Raw genomic sequence first — 5,200 nt, 5'->3', positions numbered from 1 at the left:
TGTTGCATAAATTATTTCTATCCATGATTTTCTTCTGCCGTTTTTTGAACACTTAATGAAATCCCATGTCAAGGTTAAGCACACATATATGCATATATTTAATATTTATTATAGGGCATTAACTATACAAGTCAAGTCTTATGTCCTATCTGCTAAACATCCAGTTTTTAGTATGTGCATATCATACAAAATTATAAATACCTATGTACAAAAACAAGGATTTCCCATCAAAATTTGTCCCATAAAACACTGTTTATATTCATATAACAAGCATGACAAAAGAAACCTATACTTTATATAAAAATACATCTCTGAAATAATTATTCCCATGAATAAGAAAAAAAAAAAAAAAATCAACTCCTTGGTCACACTTTCACCAATATCACAGAATCACCTTTAGATTTATTCTTTGTTTTTAAAGAAAAAAAAAAATATTTAGAACACTACATTCACTCTCATGTCAATTGCACGAAAAGCTTTTAAGTTCTCTGGAAAACGCCTGCAACTGACTTATTGTGTTGCCAACTGGATATTTTGCACTCTCTACATTTTGAGAGTTAACACTGTACTGTCAATATACATGGCACACTTTCCCTTTATTTCTTCAACGAAACTTTGAACTCTTCGAAGCAATGTTTCTTTGGCTTTGTCATATTCTGCATTCAGTCTTTTCAGTTCGCTTTTGTAGTGCGTTATTTGTTCTTTCGAAGAGGCTTGGAATTTTGCATATTTCTGTTTCATGGACTTGTATTTGCTGTCCAAGTCTTTATACTCATTCAGGCGATCCTCGGAAATCTTGAGACTCTGCTTCACGAGCACATGGTCATTTTGGAGGTCTTGTATCATCTTCTGGAAATTGGCTCGGGTGAAGTTCTTCTCTTCTTGCTGCTCTTTCACTTCACTCTCTAAGTTTAGGATGATGTCTGTCATTCGCTGCACTTCCTGTTCACTTTCAGCTTCCTTTGCTTCCAACTTGCCTTTTACTCTTACTAATTCCTCCATAACTGACTGTATCTGCTTGTCCTGCTCTGCAAGTTTTTTTCTGTACTCAGCAACTGTTTCACTCTCCTGCAGATTCTTGCTCTTTGTGGCTGCAAGAAGATTCTTAAAATCTCCAATTTCTTTCTCATGTTGAGTTCTGAGTTCCTCCTCCTGCTTCTCAAACTGCTTGCGCTGCTTCTCCAATATATACCGACAGTTTTTTCAATCTCCTTGGAACAGGTCTCAGAATGTTGTTTGTCTCCTTGACTTTCTGAAGCTCTTCCTCCAAGCTAGTACAGCTATCTTTTAAGATTTGGTTGCATTCTTCTAATGTAGAACACTTTTTCTGTAACATCTCCAATGATTTCAGAACCTCCCGTCGGGCTGCCTCTGTCTCCACCTTCAGACGTTGCTCAAACTGTATTTGAAAGTTTCTTTAAGCAAATCCATCCTTTCACTCTCTTTCTCCGATGCTTCTTTCAAGATGGCATCTCTGCTTGAAGATCTTGTATTTGTTTAGTGTACTGTATTGGGTCTCTTGGCAGAGAAGCAGTTTTTTGACAGGAATTAATATCCCCCAGAATCATGAGGGAAATGCGGTATGTGTTTGACTGCATCATTGGTGTTGTTGAAGGTTCTGTCTTATCATCCTTCTTCACTTTCAACTGATCTTCTAACTCTTTCTTTCCTCACAAACACTAATATACATCTTTTTAGTATCACTGAGTTCCTCAGCAAGTCTAGCTACTTCCTTCTTCAGTATGTTGGAGATGTTTTCATATTCCTTTCTCATTTTCGTTTCCAGTTCTTTCATAGCCTCCTCATGGAAACGCATGTAAGTGTCCTGGCAATCTTCTAATGCTTCCTTCTTTTCCCTTTCCTTCTCCTCGGCCAGAACATCAACATTTTTCTAAGCATATCTCTCTCATTCTTCAGATTATTAATGGTTCTCTGAAGCTGTGCCACTCTGAGTTTGGCCTTTGTTAGTTCATCCTTGAGACAGAGCTCAGTGCTGTGAAAGGTACGGATATCCTTTTTGACAAATTGCGTTTGCTCTATGAAATCCTGAGAAGTCTTTCGATTACACTGACCGCATGCCCATACTCAGAGTCATTTGCCAAGTCAGATTTGGCTGATACAACCATCTTTTCAAAACTTTAGCTTTATTTGTACATTGTCAACTTGCTTCTCCCAAAGTGCTTGTTTCTTTTGCATGTTGTGTTTTCATCCCGCACTTTAGAAATTGTTTCATGGTAATGCTTCATGTCTTTCACAGAATTAGTACATAAATCAGCAAGAGTAATAAGTTTATCAAATTGTCTCATGCATTCACCATATGTTTCCTGAGTTAAACTGGGCAGGTTCTGCTGCCAGTTTTCAACAACATCTTTGACAGCTGCAAACGATTCTTCTAAGCTTCTTAAAGACCCATGTAAGAGAATCAGTTTCCTCTCTGAGACCAACATTTTCAGCACAAAGAGCTGTTGGCTGTACATCTTCATTTTCAGTTCCCTGTTTTTCCTTTTGCTGGTTTTCTGCTTGTGCTAACTCCACCTTCAGAAGACTGCTTTTCAGCTCTTTTATCTCTGTTTGTGCTGACTTCAGTTCACTCTCTAGCTTTTTAATGTGAAGTTGCTTCCCACTAGCTTCCTCTTGCATTCGGGAAATCTCATCTCTCTTGCTTTGTTGCTCATCAAACTTCTTTTTAATTCATCTTTAACTTTAGTTTCTCCTGAGCCTCTGTGTGCTTCTCCCCATCTGCTTGTCGTTCTCCTGATATGGTGTCATCATAGTTCAATGCCCTTTTTATTCCTAGCTGAACCATGGGTCTTCTCCAGGAATCACTTCACTCAGAATGCCTAGCTTCAATGCTGTGTCAAAGCCATCAATCTCCTCTTTTGCTTTTGCTAGTTCAGATTCTAAGGAACAAACTTGATTCTCCAGTTTGTCCTTGGTAGCTTCCGACTTCTGACCTTGATCTGCAGTTCTATTATCTGCTGGCCATCATGGGACTTCATGAGGTCCTCATACTGCTTGCGCAAAGTTTCATTGGTCACTGTTAACTTTGTCACAGTTTCAGTCTTTTGCACCAGAGACTCATCATACGTTGCTCTTAGGCTCCTCAGTTCCTCTCTGAGTCGAGTCACCTCCTTTTCATGCTGCTCAGCTTGATTTTGTGCATCCTGAAGTTTACTGAGCAGCATTTCCCTCTCTTCCACATTACCTTGTTTCAACTTTGTCACAAAATCTTCATGCAATTTCTGGTTCCTTGTGAGTGTGTCAGCAGCTTTGAGTTCTGATATTTGACATTCCAGGCTAGATATGGTTGAAATGTGCTGTCTCTAACTCAAAATGTAACTTTTTATTCTCATTTTCCTTGTCATTCAATTTAATCTGGAGTTCCTTCAGATCCACTGCCATGCTCTTTATCCTCTCTTCTTTCTCTGACAGCAAAGTCTGCAACTGACTTATGTTGGCTGTTTTGCTTTCACTGTCTGATGTGACTAGATTAATTTGGTGCTGCAGCACACGAATATCACGGCTACTCTCAAATTTCAGTTTCGACAGCTCTGATGACAGCCTGTCGAGTTCCCTTCCCCGAGCTTCATACAACAGCTTCATCTGATCTTGTGGAGTGTCAGCAGCACGATACTCTGCCTCAGTAACTTTCTCCTGTGTTTCTCGGTTAACAAGTGACCTGTACTTGTCAGCCTGATAATCATTCGCTTGGTCAGCATATGCCAGCGAGCTCTCCCCATAACCTTTATGCACATCTGGTCTATAGTCATTGTGATCCAAGTCTAATCCAGTGTGTTCATCATGAGCAGTGATGTGGTATGGGTCATGAGCAGTTTCATGATAAGCCAAGGGGGTAAACCTCTCAGAGCTTTCCTCATCATGGCTATCATCACTCCAAGGCGTGACGCTTCCTGAGCTGTTGGCATGAGAAGCATGGTCTCCATTGAGGATCCCATGGCCTGGGTGTTCTTGCACATCAAAGCTCTCACTATAACTTTCCCTATGTGCGAACTCAACCCTCTTGTCCTGCGTCTCACTTCCGAACCTATCAAATACATTATCCCCATGTCCGTCCCCAACATCATAATTCCTGTACGAGGCATCGCTGTGCTGCTTCCCTGCTCCACCCTCTTCATAATAGGCAGAATCCCTTCTTTCCTTTCCAAAGGCGAAAGAATTATAGCCCGACTGTTGGCAAAAGACTCATCATCCTCTAAGTCATCAAAGGCATTGGCCAACATCCCCTGGATCTCCGCTTCGCGCTTTCGATTTCCTCTTCATCTTCTTCTCCTCGTCCTGGTCCGGAGCCCTGATGCCATCAACATGTATGCTGCCTCCAAAATACAAACTTCGACCTGGGTTTCCATCACCTGCAAGAAAAGGAGAGATGTTAGGGCTGAAGAATACTGTGCATACTCTTGCTTACAAATTACCTCAATATTTTTCCTATGAATAAAACCAAGAAAGTTGGAGTTCAGATCACTGGGCTTCCCTCAAAGACAACAGGAAGTTTCATGTGGCTCTAATAAAAAAGTGACATAACTATTTGGGAAAAATCACATTTTGAATGTCACTGCAAGCATTTCAGCAATTTTACCAAGTACACACTGTTCTTCCTAATCTATATGAAGGTTGACTATATTCTGGCTAGACAAAATGCAAAATATTCCATTTTAAACATCTTCCTTGTAAAACCTGCCCATTTACAGGTTTTGTCTATTGACATACATCACCTTTCAGAATAATACCTATAACTATGGACACCATCATTAAGGAAATAATAATCAATCATTAACAAAGGAAAACACTAAGAACTGCAGGTAAATTTACAAGAAAAAAAATCAAGCTCCTACTCTGACAACATTGTAATGTGTGTGTAAACAAGATAAAAGATAGTGCCTTGTTTTTGTTGTTTTCATATATAATCCCCAGTGCTACTGTTATTCATATATAAAAATTAAAGAATAATAACTAAAGCAACAAATCTGCTAAAACCCCTATTTTCAAAGCCCTTGAAACCAAACGACTTAATTCCCTAGTTCTTGAAGTATATAATCTAAATAATTACAGGGAGACTTACCCAAGACTCACCAACAGAAAATTATGAATACCTCAATATCTAATAGTTATTTTTGAGTTTTTTAAACGGCTTGTAAAACATCTTTGTTGGGCGAATGTATCAAAAACATAAAAGCCTTGA

At 39.3% G+C, this 5,200-nt stretch overlaps 1 pseudogene; it reads right to left on the bottom strand.

The window, feature by feature from the left end:
* Positions 1–91: 91 nt before the first annotated feature.
* LOC119570160 lies at positions 92–4,370 on the bottom strand (annotated as a pseudogene).
* Positions 4,371–5,200: the final 830 nt, after the last annotated feature.

This window comes from Penaeus monodon, unplaced genomic scaffold, assembly GCF_015228065.2.
Source record: "Penaeus monodon isolate SGIC_2016 unplaced genomic scaffold, NSTDA_Pmon_1 PmonScaffold_22648, whole genome shotgun sequence".
NCBI lineage: Eukaryota > Metazoa > Arthropoda > Malacostraca > Decapoda > Penaeidae > Penaeus > Penaeus monodon.
Note: the sequence above shows the minus strand (reverse complement) of the source record. Positions and strands in the feature narration are given on the sequence as shown.